This window comes from Nicotiana tabacum, chromosome 15 (genome assembly GCF_000715075.1).
Source record: "Nicotiana tabacum cultivar K326 chromosome 15, ASM71507v2, whole genome shotgun sequence".
In the NCBI taxonomy this organism is placed as follows: domain Eukaryota; kingdom Viridiplantae; phylum Streptophyta; class Magnoliopsida; order Solanales; family Solanaceae; genus Nicotiana; species Nicotiana tabacum.
In genome coordinates this window covers 53,898,760-53,918,915 of record NC_134094.1, presented here as the reverse complement: position 1 = coordinate 53,918,915, position 20,156 = coordinate 53,898,760, and positions in this window count along the sequence as shown.

Sequence of the window (20,156 nt, the reverse complement as noted above, 5' to 3'; positions counted from 1 at the left end):
CTGAGCCCCACGGTCAGATATAATAGAAACTGGTACTCCGTGTAGCCGCACTATCTCCTTAATATATAACTTTGCATAATCTTCTGCTGTATATGTAGATCTGACCGGTAGGAAGTGAGCTGATTTCGTGAGCCTATCGACTATCACCCATATGGAATCGAACTTACGATTAGAACGAGGTAAACCCGTGATAAAGTCCATGTTTATCGCCTCCCATTTCCATGTCGGGATCTCTATAGTCTGCATTAGCCCTCCAGGCTTCTGGTGCTCTATCTTCACTTGCTGGCAACTAGTACATTGGGCGACAAACTCAGCAATGTTCTTCTTCATATCATTCCACCAGTACACATCCTTAATGTCATGATACATCTTCGTCGACCCAGGATGGATGGAATACCATTAATAATGTGCCTCTGACATAATCCTGTCTCGTAGCCCTGCTACATCTGGAACACACAAACGACCCTTATATATGAGAACCCCATCTCCCTTTAGCTCTAACAGTGGCTTCTTCTGCTGCGGAACTCGCTCTCTCAGCTCGACCAACTCTTGGTCCTCGTACTGCCTTTCCTTGACTTCCGCTATGAGGGATGATTTTGTAGTGTTTTGGAGTACAACTCCACCATCCTCAGAATCTACTAACCGAACCCCCAACGAAGACAATTGATGAATCTCTCTAGCTAATTGTCTTTTCTTGGGCTCTACATGTGCTAAGCTACCCATAGATCGGCGACTTAAGGCATCTGCTACAACATTAGCTTTCCCTGGATGGTAGAGAATGTTAACATCGTAATCTTTCAATAACTCAAGCCATCGCCTCTGTCACAAATTCAACTCTTTCTGCTTGAAGATATATTGTAGGCTTTTATGATCAGTAAATACATCAACATGAACACCATATAAATAATGCCGCCATATCTTAAGTGCAAGGACAACCCCAGCTAACTCGAGGTCGTGGGTCGAATAATTCCTCTCGTGCTTCTCAACTGTCTTGAAGCATACGCAATTACCTTCCCATGTTGCATCAGGACACATCCTAACCCGACACCTGATGCATCACAATATACGGCATAACCCTCTAGACCCTCTGGAAGTGTTAGAACTGGAGCTGAGTTCAACCTGTTCTTAAGCTCTTGGAAACTCCGCTCACAAGCCTCTGTCCATTGAAACTTAGTTTCTTTCTGTGTCAACTTCGTCAATGGTGCCGAAAGGGAAGAAAAACCCTCACGAACCTCCGATAGTATCCTGCTAAGCCTAGAAAGCTACGAACCTCTGTCGGAGTGGTAGGTCTAGGCCAAGATTTCACGGCCTCAATCTTCTGAGTGTCCACCTTTATCCCTTCATCTGATACAATATGCCCCAAGAATGCTACAGACTTCAACCAGAACTCACATTTAGAAAACTTAGCATACAACTTACGATCACAGAGGGTTTGGAGTACCGCTCGTAGGTGGTCCGCATGCTCATCCTCTGAACGGGAATAAACCAGAATATCATCAATAAATACTATCACGAATAGATCTAAAAATGGTCGGAATAGGCTATTCATCAAGTCCATAAATACAGCGGGTGCATTAGTCAACCCGAAGGACATGACAAGGAACTCGAAGTGGCCATATCGGGTCCTGAAGGCTGTCTTCGGAATATCTTTTTCCCGAACTCTGACTTGGTGGTACCCCGACCTCAAATCTATCTTTGAAAAGCATCTAGCCCCCTGCAACTGATCAAACAAGTCATCGATCCTTGGAAGTGGATACTTATTCTTAATAGTTACCTTGTTCAGCTGCCTATAATCGATACACATCCTCAGCGAGCCGTCTTTCTTCCGCACAAATAGTACTGGTGCACCCCAAGGTGAGGTACTGGGCCTGATGTAACCTTTCTCCAACAAATCTTTTAACTGCTCCTTCAACTCCTTCAATTCGCCAGGTGCCATTCTATACGGAGGGACGGATATTGGTTGAGTTCCTGGAAGCAAATAGATGCTAAAATCAATCTCTCGCTCTGGAGGAATACCTGGGAGGTCATCTGGAAACACATCTGCATACTCTTTGACTACGGGAATAGACTGAAGTGTAGGTATCTCAGCATCTGTATCTCTAACTCGCAAAATATGATAAATGCACCCTTTTGCGATCATTTTCCTCGCCTTCAGATAGGAAATAAACCTACCTCTGGGTGTTGGCGTATTACTTACCCATTCAAGGACTGGCTCACCCGGAAAATGAAATCTGGCTGCCTTTGATCGGCAATCAACTGTGGCATAGCAAGCTGCCAACCAGTCCATGCCCAAGATAGCATCAAAATCCATCATCTCTAGCTCAACTAGGTCAGTTGAGGTCTGACGACTACAAATTGTCACCGTACAACCTCGGTAAACCCGTCTAGCAATAATCGATTCTCCGACCGGTGTAGATACCGCAAAAGGATCACTTAGTATTTCAGGCACTATACCAAACTTCCTCGCGACAAATGGGGTAATATACGATAAAGTAGATCCTGGGTCTATCAAAGCATAAGCATCGTGAGAGCAAATGGTTAATATACCTGTCACAACGTCTGGTGAAGACTCCTGGTCCTGTCGACCCGCTAAAGCATAGATACGGTTCTGATTACCACTTGAACTGGAACCTCTACCTCTGCCCCGACCTCTACCAGCCGAAGACTGAGACTCGCGCCCTGAAGGATGCACGGACATAGATGATCCTGTTGCTGAACTCGCTGGTTGTGCCATTCCCCCCGAATCTCTATTTGGGCAATCCCGCATCATATGCCCTGGACGCCCACATGTATAACAAGCATCAGAACCTGCTCGGCATTGGCTCAAGTGTCCTCTACCACAAATGTCACACCGTGGAGGAAATGACCATGTCTGCACAGATCCTCGCTGTCACTGCAAACCTGACGCCCATGAGCTCTCACCTGGTCCTGACTGAGTAAAGCGGTCATACCTGTAACCCTGTAACTGAGGTGGCGGAGGCCTAGGTGGCCGTCCGAAGTACTGGGTCCTATAACTACCCTGATATTTCTCCTGAGACCTGGGAAATCTCATCCTCTTACGTTGCCCTTGCTCAGCCCTCTCTGTACCCTGCTGCCGACGCCTACCCCTTTCTATATTCTGGGCGAATGCCTGAATCCGGGAGATATCCATACTATCCTGCAATGCAGCGGTGGCACATGCCTCGGTTAACTCTGGGGCTAACCCTGCTATAAACCTGTGAATCCTGTCCCGCATAGTAGCAACTATGGATGGTGCATATCTGGCCAATGAGTCAAAACGGAGACTATACTCTCGAACACTCATATTACCCTGCTTAAGGGCTAGAAACTGATCGACTCGAGCCTGTCGGATCTCCCGTGGTAAGTACTGGTCAAGGAAGGCATCTGAAAAATTCTCCCAAATAGCTGGAGGTGCATCACGTCCCCTGGACCTCTCCCATCCCTCGTACCAAAGGATGGCTATATCTCGGAGTCGAAAAGCTGCTAGCTCAACTGCCTCTTTCTCCGTGGCATGCATAACAAGAAAGATCCTGTGAAGCTGATCTATGAAATCCTGTGGGTCCTCCCTCTGATCTGTCCCCGTGAACTCTGGGGGACTCAAAGCAATAAACTCTCGGACCCTTGAACTCCCAGACCCCTCAGAAGTTCCTGCACTAGCTGATGCCCTAGCCTGTTGCTGGGTAGCTACCAACTGTGTCAACAAATGCACCGCACTCCTCAAGTCTTGATCTGATGGAAGTGGAGGGGGAACTGGATGTGCGGTTTCCCTAGGAATCTCCGTAGTTAGTGGAGGAGCCGGTAATGGCTGAGTAGGGGTCTTACCTTGAGCCTCCGACTGGGCCCCATCTACTGGGGGTACCCTGCTGGTCCCCTCACATACTGCTGTATCTCTCCTTTGGCTAGCCGTAGTCTTCCTAGTCACCATCATCTGTGCATGCAAACACCAACACATAAGTTTAATTCAAATTTCCTATAACTCAGTTCTGTAGCACGATTTAGATTTCAAAGAAGGGTAACCAACTCCTAAATGCCCTGTAGTGCCCTGCTTATATAATGTGGTGCACAACATATCTATAAACAAGACCCTACTAGACACGGCTTGTAGACTCCCTAGGACAGAACTGCTCTGATACCAAGTTTGTCACGCCCCGAACCTAGGAGCGAGACAAGCACCCGGTGCCTCACCTAACCTGGCGTACCAAATTGCGACTAAGGGACTCTGAACACATAATGTCATACTTTGGCCATGGGGCCACCTTGCAAGACAATTTGCGAAGCAAAATATAAAACTGAATGGAAACTAGCGCTAACTAAACATCAATATAAAGCTAGGATGAAAAGGCTGTCATAGCTACTACAGCTGACAAACCACCAAATTATACATACCAGGCCTACAAACCCAACATACTGCACTAACCAACAGGATATGTCTACAAGCCTCTACTGATAGATGTACTATGATCAGAACAGGGCCCCGACCTACCCATAATATATATACAGATATACATAAGATTTACACAACACTCTAGACCTGGCAACTCCGAAAGACGTGGAGCTTACCGATCAGGCTAAACTCGGGAAACACCTACTGAGGAGATCTACTCGTCTTTCTATCTGAACCTGCATGCATGAAATGCAGCGTCCCCGGAAAAGGGACGTCAGTACGAAATAATGTACCGAGTATGTAAGGCAATAACATAACTGAAAATCAAAACTGAACTGAAAATATAATAACTGGAAGTAACTGGGAGTCAAAGATGATCTGGAGATATACTTACCTACTGATACTGACTCAACTCCTTCGATATAGTATGTAAAATAATTGTACGGCCTTATAAGGCTTGGTATATATAACTGCTCTGCCATAGTAGGCTCGCTCATAGGCGCTCGGCCATACTAGGCTATGTATCTCGACCATGCTGGGCTCGCTCATAGGCGCTCGGCCACAGTAGGCTCGGTATATAACTTTCCATCTGATCAGAGGTTGCCCAATAGGGGCCTGCCTATCGATTATAGCTCGATGGTAATGAAAATACTGTAATACTGTATATATAGGCTTGCTGCTCTCTTGACTGGAAGAAGACAATACTAAAATTGAATATAGAGTCTCGATAAGGAATAATATTGTAACTTATGAGACTAGAATAGTGTGAATAAATTCATGAATATGAACTTCTCTTTTTGTCTCATTGATTAACACATGTAGCTACGAGATCATGCCAAAATGAAGGAAGGCTTAGCCTTAACATACCTTATCACAATCTTTCCAATCACCAAGTTGAACTCACCTCTTCGCACCTTAATCTACAAGAATGATAATAATACTATCGTTAAGTTACGAAAGGTACAACTATCTCACAACGAACGACAAACCTATTTTGTATTAAAACGGGCAGCATCTCCCCTATAATCCTTACTTCCTCCAAATTCAAGATAACACCAACAATACAAGAACAGAACAATAACAACATATATACATCATTTTCCAGCCCTATATACACCATCAAATACTACAAAACAGCCCAACACACCCCAATCTCTTCGTACACAAAACGACCACCGTAGTAGTGTCAAACGACCCGAAAATGTTATGACGAACGACCAGCCAACCACCCTACATTTATATGGTGTTTATAAACCCCCTTCCTCCTCCAAAACTCCACAAAATAGTAGTAAAACACGCAGCCCAACAGCAACACAAAACAGTCCACAAAACAGTCCGCTACAAGTGAATAACTCGAACTCACAGCTTCCGATCACCGTCCCGTGAGTTCTTACAAGTATAGAACGACTTACCATGAATTTACAGAAGAAATATTGGATGAAAGATAGAAGTAAACTCACCTTATTTGTTGGATAACTCAGCTCTTATCTTGGTTCTTCAAACTCTAGGTTTTACCTCCAATTGAAACTTGAAAGGGAGAGAAAATCAATTAGGGTTTGTGGGAAATTTTTGGGAGGATTCTTTGCAGAGCTTATGTCTGGTTATTATGCTATATTTTAAGTCTAATATATGAAGAAAATAGGCCCTTAAAAGGCCTCTTTGGACGACCCGAAATGGCCCATTTTTGGGCTTTCATTTAAGCAAGTAGGTGACACACCTACTTGTCACCTAGCATCTTGCGCAGTATCGCACAAATGCCCATATCTTTCTACTCCAATGTCGTATTGACAAACGGTTTAATGCGTTGGAAAATAGACTCATAGATATTTAATTTGATGGGTGGAACACCCCATAACTTTAAGTATATTGGGAGAAAATCGCAGTTACATTTGACCCAAAGTTTCAGTAAAACTTATGAATGTAACTTGTGATGACTTTCATCGACTTTTGTTCCACAACTCGCTTGACTTCAAAACATAACACACGGATGTCATACGACTAATATAAATCATAACATAATCTCCTTATCATGTTAATCACCCTAGTCTCACCCCAAAGGTACATGTTATAACATTTCCAACTTGTCGACTTTCGACGAAATATTATTTTATTTAATTGCTTTAGCTTCTGAACTGTCCAACCCTCTTTGTACTTGTTGTTCATGATCTTCAATATTTGTAACCTCAGAGGTAACATGATTAACTTACTTTATATAATTTTAAATATTATCTCATTTTTGGTCCTACATTAGTTTGCTTACGACGCATTTTTACGTACGAAAATATAGGGTGTAACAGTTTTGATTTGATTTGCAAACAGAAATATCATAAATACAATTGTACTCACCTAGGTCGCCTCTTCGACCGGATGAAGCCACCATTGAACCTTCACCGAAGCAATATCCTTTGACCTCAACTTCCGGATCTGCCAGTTCAAGATGGCCACCGGCTCCTCAACACATGACAAATCCGTGTCCAACTGGACTGAACTGAAGTCTAACACATGAGACGGATCACTGTGATACTTCTGGAGCATAGAAACATGTAATACTGGATGAACTACAGCTAGACAAGGTGGCAGTGCAAGCTTATATGCCACCTCTCCAATCCTCTCAAGAATCTCAAAAGGTTTGATATACCTAAGGTTCAGCATGCCCGTCTTTCCGAACTTCATAATACCCTTCATGGTCACCGAGCAAGACCCGCTCCCCAACCATGAATGCAACATCGCGAACCCTCCCATCCGCATAGCTCTTCTCTCTAGATTGGGCTGTGCGAAGACGATCTTGAATCAATTTAACTTTTTCCATAACATCCTGAACCAAGTCTGTACCCAATAGCCTAGCCTCGCCCAGCTTAAACCAACCCACCGGAGACCGACACCGCCTCCCATACAAGGCCTCAAACAGAGCCATATGAATGCACCACTGGTAGCTATTGTTGTAGGCAAACTCCGCAAGTGGCAAGAACTGATCCCAAGAACCCCCAAACTCCATCACACACGCACGAAGCATATCCTCCAATATCTGAATAGTGCATTCGGACTGTCCATCCGTCTGAGGGTGAAATGTTGTACTCAACTCAACCTGCATGCCTAACTCACGTTGTACGGCCCTCCAGAATCGCGATGTAAACTGCGTGCCCCGGTCAGATATGATAGATACCGGTATGCCATAAAGTTTGACAATCTCGTGAATATAGACCTGAGCCAGCTGCTCTAAAGAATAAGTAGTCACCACTGGAATGAAATGGGCCGACTTGGTCAACCTATCCACAATCACCCAAACTGCATCGAACTTCCTCTGAGTCCGTGGGAGCCTAACAACAAAATCCCTAGTAACCTGCTCCTATTTCCACTCTGGAACATCTAGCCTCCAAAGCAATCCACTAGGCCGCTGATGCTCATACATCACTTGTTGACAATTTAGGCACCAAGCTACATACTCCACTATGTCTTTCTTCATTCTCCTCTCACGGCATCTGGATGTATGGAGCACCGTGAACTATGAGCCTCATGGAGAATCAACTCATGCAAGCCATCTAAATTAGGCACACATAGCTTGCTCTGCATCCGTAACACACCGTCATCCCCAATAGTGACCTCATTGGCATCGCCGTGCTGAACCGTGTCCTTGAGGACAAGCAGATGGGGGTCGACATACTGACGCTCTCTGATGCGATCATATAGAGAATACCAAGAAATCACACAAGCCAAAACTTGATTCGGCTCCGAAATATCCAATTTAACAAACTGGTTGGCTAAGGCCTGAACCTCCAATGTTAATGGCATCTTCGCTACCGAAAGATATGCTAGATTACCCAAACTCTCCACCTATCGAATCAAGGCATCGGCCACCACATTGGCCTTCACAGGATGATATAGAATGGTGATATCATAGTCCTTAAGCAACTCTATCCATCTCAGCTACTGCAAGTTAAGATCCTTCTGTTTGAACAGATGCTGTAGACTCTGGTGGTCGGTCAAGACCTCACATGGAACACCATACAAATAGTGCCGCCAGATCTTCAACGCATGAACAATGGCTGCCAACTCCTGTGGTATTGTGTAGTTACCTAATCTTGTTTCTATCCATGAAATTTCTATGTGCTAGAGTAAATGAGTTGTGATCTATGTTAGAAACCATGTTTAGGCTATATGCTTATACTGTTGGGACCGAATGAGGTCATTTATACTATTGAGTTATATGCTTAAATTGTAATTACATACTCAGTCATACTCATTCATTATATATCATATCTCAGTATCTATTATCATTTGTCTCATATTATATTATCATTGTTTGGGCTGATTGGCATGAGATTATGAAGCCGAGAGACTGGAGAGGATGATGACTGAGTGAGGCTGAGGGCTTGATTGTGAGTGATATTTATGGGATCGGACTGCAGGCCGCAGTAGGCTTTATTGATTCATGCCAGGATTGGCTTATATTAGCGCTTGGGTAGGATCTGCCCCTCCGGAGTCTGATAAACCAGTAGTGAGCGCATGTACCTACCGAGTGCGAGTGCTGAGTGATTAGAAGGACTGAGTGACTGGGAGGACTGAATGATTGGGAGGAATGAGTCACTGTGGTGCATTGCACTTGACATGCATACTTGGCACATAGGCAGAGAGATAAATTTCCTCACGTTGTACGGTATTGTGACATTCATGATTTCACATGCACATTAACATGTAGGCATAGAGATGTACTTTTCTCATGCCATCTGATAATGAAACATCCGATCTGTTGTTGAAAGCTTTTGGGAAAAATCACAGTTTTCTTATATACTCACATTTTGGTAATTTCGGTGAAAGATTTGGATTTTACTGTTATACCTGAAAAGCATGCCTATTTTCCGTAACTATGAGTGAGCTGAGCATCATATCTTTGAATATTACTTGAAATATTTAATTATAGGTAAAATGGCCTCCTGGTCACTTAAACTTGCACCCAATTGCTAACTCGATAAACAAACGTAAAAGTTTGACATTTGAACACCTCAACTTGACAGAATGAATACTAATAAACACATCCAATCGAGCGTGTATATCAATTGCGCTGACATGTAAAACATGTCATATGCTAGACCATTTATTGCTTGACATGTGTTATTTGTGGACCCCACCATTAAAATTAATTTATCAAAACTTCATTTTATTTTTACTTTATTCTCCACTCACACACTCCCCCACTTCCCCCCAAACCAGATAAAAGAAGATACTGCCGGAAAAGCCTCCGACCAAATCCCAAATTCAAGAAATTAGTCAGTTTCCTTCATCCTTTTTCTACTTCTCTTCTTATTTCTGTTAAATTCAATTAGGAATAGAATTTTTGAGTTTTGACCACGAAAAAACTCCAATGGCCGCCACCTCCAGTTTGTTGACAACCAACCACATGGACCACCACAAAACTACACTAGAATGCTCCCCCACTCTGAAGCCATCGTTAATTTTCTTCTGGAATTCCAAAATTGATTTTTGCCTTGTTTATGCCTAATTCTAAAATTGGCAAGCAAGTTTTGTATTCTTAATGTCCCTCTCAACTATACCCTTGACTTTCAGTGAAAGAATAGCTTGGGCAAAAATTGAAGGGTTCTTAGTGACAATAAAATTGTTGGGTTTGATTTGGAAAAAAAACTGTTGGGTTTGATTCAAATGGGTTTTTGAATGATTGGAGTTTTTCTTCTTCAAGTCCCTGTACTTGGAACGGAATTTCATGCTCAAATGATCAAGTTGTTGAGCTCAATCTCTCTGCTGCAGACCTTAGTTGGGGGGTTGGCGGACAATGGTAGAGGAAGAAAGGGGAAAGGGTGTATTGGTAAATAAAGGGATGGGATGATGGCCTTTCTTTCTTTCTTTTTCATTTATTATTTTTTTCCTAATTGTAAAAAAGTTTTAATCCAAAATTATTATACTCACGCGCGCTAATTATGTGAGATGCACACACTTTATCCATGACACTTGTGTTCTTGCCACATAAGCATAGTCAATGGTCAAAGGTATTTACTAGTTCACATAAGTACGAGTTGAGATGTTCGCATGTTTTCAGATTAAGAAACTTCCTCAGCCTTATTGTTTCCTTTCCAATCTAAGGAGAACAAATTTTCAATCGAAAATAAAAGAGGACCAAAAGAATACAGCTTGGATTACCTCATCGGAGAATAATGTGAAAGTTGTAAGTTCCTTTACCGGGTTGGCAATTGGGTGCAAGTTTAAGTGGCCAGGAGGCCATTTTGCTTTTATTATATTGTTACGAGTTATTCTTGGCTATTGTTGTTGGACTCTGACCATTGTCCAAGCTCGTCATTGCTTTCAACCTAAGGTTAGGTTTATTACTTATTGAGTACATGGGGTCGGTTGTACTCATACTACACTTCTGCACCTTGTGTGTAGATTTTGGATACTGATGTTGTTGTGTATGGCGGGAACTAGCATTGAAGATGTACTTGTGTTTCGGTCATATCTACCTCTTATTTTTGATAGCTTTAGAATTATTAATCTGTTCATATAAATTTCAAACAAATGATGTATTTATTTCATACCAGCATTGTAAACTCTAATTAGAAGCTCGTGACTTGTACTACCAGTTCTTAGGAATTCTTTGTATAAAGGTTCAGTTGTATTATCATTATTCTCTTAGTAGATCTGATTTGAATTGGATTATTGTTAAATTGGCTTACTTAGCGGGTTGAGTTAGGTGCAATCATGGCCAGTTGGATTTTGGGTCATGACAAGTTGGTATCAGAGCTCTAGGTTTATAGGTTCTACGAGTCAGAGCAAGTGTCTAGTAGAGTCTTGCAGATCGGTATGATGATGTCCATACCTATCTTCAAGAGGCTACATGGTGTTTAGGGTAAACTTCCCATCTTTCTTTCCTTATTGTGCGGAGTTGATTCAGCTTGAATCATATCTCTTTGAATTCCATGCACTCACTCGTATGTGCATGTGAGCGCTCGGTATCAGTTGTACATCAACGGCTTGTGTCACGCCCCAAAACTGAGGAGGGCGACCGGCGCTCAACCGAGTGAACCCGGCCGAGCAAGCCTATTAGATTTTCTTCTACCCAAACTCATTTATGAATAAAGAGAATATATGTTTTCATTAATTAGAGAAAAATGTGATCATGTCTACAATAACAATTCATTACCAATAGTTTCTTCATTTAAAGTATCAATTTCACACACATTTTTCATAATCTGAAGTTGAAATAATAATTCAAACACAACATAACGAGTTTGACTTTCCCAACACCAATATACAACCCACACTATGTCTACGGAGCCTCTATAGATTAAGAAGAGTACAATGATAATGCCATAAATAAGGCCCCAACTATACCTCAAACAGAATACAAAAAGAACAAAAGATACATGACCCCGGGATGAAGTGGGGCTCACCAAGTCAGCTGGGAAGAAGGTGTACTGTTATCACTAATCAATAACTCCTGATGTAGAACCACCTACATCCATTTAAAGATGCAGCGCTCCCGGCAAAAGGGACGTTAGTACCGTCGAATAGTACTAGTATGAAAACTAAACACCAATTTAAGAATTCAAAAATACAATATGAATATGATGAACCAGGGCGACAATAGAATAGTATAAATAACCGTTTAAACCAGAGCAAGCTTATTAAGAGCTGTCAATAACATTTATAGGATTTAAGATGAGATCCTCTATAACTATCTTTACATAAAGCGGCCCCGCCGCCTCACCCAATGTATGCAGGGGGAGGTGTAAGCACAATACCACAACTCTACTCAAGCGGCCCTACCGCCTCATCCTAATTTATGCGGGTGGAGGTATAACCACAATATCAAGAACCTACACAAAGCGGCTATGCCGCCTCACCCCGATGTATGCGGGTGGAAATGCATCAACAATACCAATACGTACACAAAGCGGCTATGCCGCATCACGCCAATATATATATGTGGATGGTGCTGCCACAATAATACCAAAACTATACACAACGCAGTCGTATCGCCTCACCCCAATGTATGCGGGTGGAGGTGCAGTCCCACAATACCATAATCCCTATACAAAGAGGTCATGCCGCCTCACCCCAATATATGCGGGTGGAGGTATATCACAATCACAATCTCTACACAACTTGGCATAATAACTTTCACATAAATCATGACTTGAAATTATAACATGTGGATACACAATCCATAGTTTGGAACACATCCTCAATTTATAGCGCAATATGATAAAGACATTTGAAACACAAATTGAATATATATCTTTATCACAAAACTTATCGGAATACTCGATTTGTAATCAACATCTTGGAACTTATAAGGATAATAGGAATTCAAATTCTTAAAGAAGGGTTTAGCCAACACACCTCAATTGAGCTTCCTTAAACTCTAAAATATTCTGGAATTCTTAGCAACTTCAATCTATTTTAGAAATATAACAAATTGAACCAAAATTAGGAAGATGCTCATGGTTCTAGCTCATTTGAGCATTTTATCAAATACTAGGTGTGCATTAAGGTTTCAAGGTCCTTTTATGGAGGATTCCATCATCTCACAACCCAACCTTTTCCATTTTTATCTCAACAATCTTCCTACACACTTTAATAACACATGCATGTAAAATAAACAACTCTTATGCCCAAACATTATCTTGCTAATTACCCATTTCTAGACAAAATTTGAAATTGAGGGTTAAGGTGTAGAATCTTACCTCTAGGATGAAGACCTAGTGAGTTTCCCTTCTTAATCTTCCAAAACTTGAGCAAGAATTGAAGAACAATTATTGAAGAACACCTTCTCACTCTAGGGCACTCTTTCTCACTATAAAATATTAGATTATTGTCAAAAATGGCCCAAAGCGTGCATTTAACGAAGTAGGGTTGGGTTTTAAAAACCCAAAAATGGAGCTCCAGAACAAGGTCTGCGATCGCACATGTGATCGCATAATCGATATGCGGACCGCATATCGATCGCATAAATGGTGTCCAGAAGCGGCAAAAATTTGTCTGTGTCTGTGGTCACTATGCGGCCAGTAGACCTGTTCTACAGTCGCATAATGAACCGTCGCATAATGGACTGCAGAAATGCATTTCGCTGCCAAAAATTTTCCTTTACTTTCCAGTGCATTGTTCAACCCAAAAAGTCCGAGTACAATCCTCAAACACGTAAGCCTAGTCCGGCACCATGAAACATTATTTTCTTTTTCCTTTGCAAAATTTTACTGGGCCTTACAACTTGTGGATTCCATGGATGAGGTGTGAGATGTGTCTTTTGTATTTTGGTGATGGCCCAGTCTGGAGGACTTGAGGCCCGGTTTCAGTTGTGTGAGCATGTGCTTTTGGACTTCTATGTCCAGTGGTATCCCTACGAGTGGGACTGGTTGTTCGGTGAGTGGTTGGATGGCTATATTACAAGTAGGATGTGACTGCGGGATGTGTTCAGATTGTTTGAATGTGACGGGAAGAGTTTGCTTGAGATTTGAAAAGGACTATTGGATGCTCAATTTCTATGGATGTGTCATACAGTCTTGAGTTTTGAAGGTTTTTGAGAGATTCTTTCGTGTTATTTCATTTGTGGAATGAAGCATATTTTCATGTCTTGTTGATAAGTTCATACTTAGGAAGATTAAGTGATTGCATAGTAGTTGTGGATGTGGAAGGGTGTAGAGAGATGCCAATTTGAGGCTAAGCAGGTGGGTTATCTCCTGCGGGGTAATCTACGGATGTATGATCCTTATGATGTTGTGTGGAGGGTTTCTTTTCTACCAGTGGGTTATATGTGTTGCAATTTGAGTTTGGATTGGTTGAGAAAGTTTACCTGACTGTCACGAGGATGCATGCGAGCTTAGCGGATAGTTTGAAGTATTTTTATGGGTTGTGTTGCAGGAGCTTGTGAAGGATTTAGTTGAATCTCACTGCAGGATTACAACCGTAATAGAGTAGGGACATTGTGAGTTTTCAGATGTTTTATTCTATGGCTTTGAGCCAAGTGTGAGAGTCTGCTATCGACGATTTGATTGCATGGTTACGTATTGTATTGGTTTCGGTCTGAGGCATACTTATGGATCGGTTATGACTTGTAGAGGTTGATTTTGAGGATGACTTGAGTAAGGAATTTCTGGATGTATGATGTATTACACCTTATGGATATATGGGAGTCTTGGAAATGGTCTACGGTTGTTGTTTGTGATGGATGTAATGTACTAAGAAAAGGATTCACTCAATTGCTTAGAGGTGTGGATTACTTCTTAGGGTATTCTCGTGCTAATGGAGCACAAGCTGTTTGGCCCATTTGGTCGGTGCAATTGAGATTTGAGCAGAGTGGATGACTCTCAAGAAGGTTCTAATGGATTCAAGATTTATATGTGGCAATTGATAATTTTGCGGACTTGTATATGGCTAGAATATGAGATTTGCATCGGATGGTGTCGGGACTAGCAGTATTTCTATATCATTAAGTATTCTAAATTTCAGTATCAGGAAGGTGAATGAAATGACTTTAGATTCATAGAAGGACTCTTCATAGTGGGTGTCTCGGTTTTGGTACTTTTGGGGTGCTTAAGAGGGAATACATCGGTTATGGGCTTTAGGGCGGTGTAGTTTTATGCTAGGATCTCTAGTGGTGATCTTTGGGTAAGGATCGTGGTGTTCTGGCAAGGATAAGTGTCAACTTGAGGGTAATTCGGAAGGAACTCGGTGAAATAGGACAGCTTGGCAATAGGTTGGATCAACATGGTAATGGATGTGATTGGTTCTTTGGGTACTTATGATGTGGTGAGTCTCTACAGGTATTTTGTGGTAATACTCTTGGGTTTGGGGACCTGAATGGCTTGGTGAAGTTAGAGAGATTCAGTTCTGATGGCTTGGTTATGTGCAAATGGGTTTCGAAGAGTTCTCAATGGTTCTACCATGGTTTGAGATGGATATTTCCTATCGGCGTGAGGAGCATGTTGCGTTTTGTGATTTTCTCCTGGATGGGATCAAATGGAAGGTTTCTGACTGATCGGGTATGTATTCTGCTGGTGACTCAGAGATGATTATGAGATTCTCGTGCTTTTTATATGATGGCATGATAGATGCGGTGTGTTGTATGGGATTGAGATTTGCATATGCAAGGTCACAGTTCAGTTTTGAAGGGAAGGTCATGAATTCTTAGACAACATAGACGGATTCAGATGACTAGATGAATGATATTACTACTTGGTATTGCTTGAGAAGGGTGCACATTTCAGAAGGCGCACTATGTTTTGACTTACGAATGCTTCATTGGTATTGCGGTACTCGCTTGGTTGATCGACTAATTATGTTCATATTTTGCTATGCAGCATGGAGGAATTGTAGAAGTATTTCTCGTGGGGATGATTATGTATGAGAGATGTGTTAGCCATTCGAGTGGTTGAGTTGGGATCGGCTATGGTGATTCATGTGTTCTATGGATTTGGAGACTGGGAGTTCTTAGAAGCAGATTGTTTTGGGGTTGCAGACTGTGAAGATGTGGCCAAAGTTTGCTATATGGTAATACGTGCTATGGTTAGGTCATTGTGGACTTTGGATGGCCACTTATCTATTTGGGGATGACCGGAGTTGGTTTGGGGGCCCATTAGTAGGCCCAATGAGGATGTTCATTCTACACCGGGTCGGATTTGTTGACTCAGAATTGTTAGTGTTGAGGGGTGAGTAATTTGGTTAGAGTTGAGCTTTTTCGTTAACTAATATGTTCTATGTGTTACTCTTCTATGCTACGTGGGGGTGATTTGTTTGTTATATGCACACATGGTGCGGTTCTGTTTGGGCCTTATAGTGGAATTTGAGTGAGATAGTTATTAGGGTGTTGAATGGTCGATTACGCCTTGGTTATGGTCTTTTCAGGCAGTGGTATATTGTGTTATTCGCTTCTCCATGGTTATGGTCATGCGCTTCGTGTACTTGATGTCGAATTGCGTGCGGTTGTTGATTTTGAGCATTGTGGCTTGAGGTATTTCATATGGATCTGTGTTCAGATTGGGTCATGCATCACATCGGTGTTATGCTAGGATATGATCCTTTGTGCTTATTTCGTGTGTTATGTTTCCCTTTATGTGGTGGATTGATAGCATTGCTCTTCGTGGTGGTATCTGTTGAGCTAGCGGGATGGTTTCTTCATTTCCATTCTCTTTCCATCATTGGGTATATTTGAGTTATTGTTCGTTGGTGCACGGATTGCATTGTATGTGGCTCTAAGTAGGATTTGTGTGGCAGGTCGGTCGAGTATCTTGTACTTGATGATGTGAGGTTATTGGGCCTGAAATGAGTGCCATCAGATTTGATTAAGGTATGTTTGCAAGAATTATGTCACTAGTCGGCTTAGATTTTGGCTATGGTTCTTATCGGGCAAGAGAGCTCCACGATTTGTTAATCTGATAGATGGTTATGAGTTTTTGTATGTTTCATTCATCATTGGCAGTGTACGAAGGTTCAGAACAAGATTTTAGTTGATATGAGGTTTGTTACTGGTATCTGGTGTGTTTTGAGCATGTATTGTGATCGGGAATTATTGCTACGGATGTGCGAGTTGTGTAGTATATCATGTGATTGCATCTTGGGTTATGGTTATGGCTTGATACAACTTGTTCAGACTTATACAATGTGTAGATGCGAGATTCGGGTCTTGTAAGGAATTCCAATTGTTGGAAATTTGGTTCTAAGGCATTATGAGCTAAGGTTGAATTAAGGATCTTTGGTTATGTTGTGTTGTCAGGCTTATATGGGTTGAGGTGATGTGGGATCACCCTAGGTATGTGCATGGTAAGGTTACACAGCGATTTGATGGCTTTGGAATGACTCTGGGCACGTTCGAGGACGAACGTATGTCTAAGTGGGGGAGAATGTAACGACCCGTCTGGTCGTTTTGAGTATTTGCATTCCGTTCAGCTATTTGAAATCATGATTAGCTTCGTATGGTGTATTATGACATGTGTGAATTGTCGGTATTGGGTTTTAGGTGATTCGGAATTGGTTTGGAAGAAATAAATTTCATGTTTGAAGCTTTAAGTTGGAAGAGTTGATCAAGTTTGACTTTTGAGTATTTGACCCTGGATCGGTGTTTTGATCTGTTAGGTCTGGATGATGATTTTGTACTTGGGCATATGCTCGGATTTGCATTTGGATATTTCAAGAAGATTTCGGCACTAATTGGCGAAGGCTTGAAATTTGAAGGTTTGGAATGTTCATAAGTTTGATCGGGAGTTGACTTTGATTATATCGGGTTCAGATTGTGGTTCCGGGAATTGGAATAGCTTTGTAATGTCATTTGGGACTTGTGTGCAAAATTTGAGTTCATTCTGAGTTGATTTGATTAGGTTCGGCATGAGTTTTGCAAGTTGAAAGATTCAAAGTTCATTAAGTTCGATTTGAGGTGTGATTCGTGGTTTTGATATTGTTATGTGTGATTTGAGTCCTCAAATAGGTCCGTGTTATGTTATCGGACTTGTTGGTATGTTCGGACGGGGTCCCGAGAGGCTCGGGTGAGTTTCAGATAGGTTTGGGTTGTGTTGCATTCGTTTTTGATGTTTTGACATCGTTTCTTCAAGCATAAATGGTACCACATTAATCAAATGAGCTCCAATATATGTTTTGATTAAAGCATTAGATCCATATCGTAATTTTGGAACTATAGCAACTGGAATCATCAAGTTTCAATATCACATGAGGAATATATGGTTATTTTACTAAGAATTGGGTCGCTAGATTTTTTTTAGATTAATTACGAAATTGCCACTGAATTCGTATTTAGAAATCTGCATTATTTCCAAATATTGAAACCAACATATCTCTTTCATTATAAGGTCAAATGGAGTTATTCAAAAGCCTAACGTGATTTGTATTTCACAAGGAATCCATTGGAGGCATCAAAAACGAGTTTTGGGATCGTTTGCATAAGAGACGAGGCAGAACAGCTGGGCAGAAACATATAATATCGAGGGTTTGTTCATTTGGTCATATTTTGAATTGGGGAGCTCGGATTTGGGCAATTTTGGAGGAAATTTCCACCACATGGATTGGGCTAAGTGTTCTATACTCAGTTTTGGTTATATTTCATGAATCCATCTTTGTTTTTGGCATTTGATTGATTATTTTAGAGTGAAATTTGAGAGTTTTTGCCTAAAATTTTATAAAGTAATTTTTTGAGTTTTGAACATCGATTCAGAGTTGGATTTGAGTGAAACTAGTACGGTCGGACTCGTAATTGAATGGGTTGTCAGATTTCGTTAGTTTCATCACGTTTTGAGGTGCGGACATGGGTTTGACTTTTTGGTTGACTTAGGGCTTTTGATTAAAGATTTTGTGGTACTGTGTAGTGTCCTAATATTGTTTCTATCCATGAAATTTTTACGTGCTAGAATAATTGAGCTATGATTTATGTTAGAAACCATGTTTAGGCTATATGTTAATACTGTTGGGACACATTGAGGTCATTTCTACTGTTGAGTTATTTGCTTAAATTGCAATTATCTACTCAGTCATACTCATTCATTGCATATCATATCTCAGTCTCTGTTATCATTTGTCTCATATCATATTATCATTGTTTAGGCTGATTAGCATGAGATTTGTGAGGCTAAGAAACTGGAGAGAATGATGACTGAGTGAGGCCGTGGGTTTGATTGTGAGTGATATTTATGGGATCGGGTTGCACACCGCAGCAAGCTTTATTTATTCATGCCATGATTAGCTTATATTAGCATTGGACAGGATCCGCCTCTCCGGAGTCCGACATACTAGTAGTGAGGGTAGGTACCTACCGAGTGAGAGTGTCGAGTACGAGTGCTGAGCGTGAGTACCGAGTGATTGGGAAGACTGAGTGGCTGGGAGGACTAAGTGACTGGGAGGAATGAGTGACTGGGAGGACTGAGTGATTGAGCGTGCTGAGTGAGGTTGACTACTCCGATAGCATGAGCACATGAGTTTATCACTGTGGATCATTGCACTTGACATGCATACTTGGCACGTAGGCATAGAGATGCATTTCCTTATGTTGTACGGTATTGTGACATTCATGATTTCACATGCATATTGACATGTAGGCATAGAGATGTACTTTCCTCATGCCATCTGATAATGAAACATCCTATCTGTTGTTGAAAGTTTTGGGGGAAAATCATAATTTTCTTATGTACTCACATTTTGGTGATTTCGGTGAAAGATTTGGGTTTTACTGTTATACCTAAAAAGCATGCCTATTTTCCATACTATAAGCGAGTTGAGCATCATATCTTTGAATATTTCTTGTACTGTTTTATTATATTGTTACGAGTTGTTCTTGGCTATTATTGTTGGACTCTGACCGTTGTCCAAGCTCGTCACTGCTTTTAACCTAAGGTTAGGGTTGTTACTTATTGAGTACATGTGATCGGTTGAACTCATACTACACTTCTGCACCTTGCGTGCAGATTTTGGATGTTGATATTGCTGTGTATGGCAGGAGCTAGCATTGAAGATGCATGTGCATTTCAGTCACAACTACCTCTCTTTTGGTAGCTTTAGAATTATTAATCTATTCATGTATATTTCAAACAGATGATATATTTATTTCATACCAGTGTTGTAAATTCTAAATCTTAGAAGCCCATGACCTGTACTACTAGTCCTTGGGAATTCTTTGTATAAAATTTCAGTTGTATTATCATTATTATCTTAATAAATTTCATTTAAATTGGATTATTGTTAAATTGGCTTACCTAGCGGGTTGGATTACGTGTCATCACGACTAGTTGAATTTTGGGTTGTGACAATAGGAGAGGTAGTGTGTTTG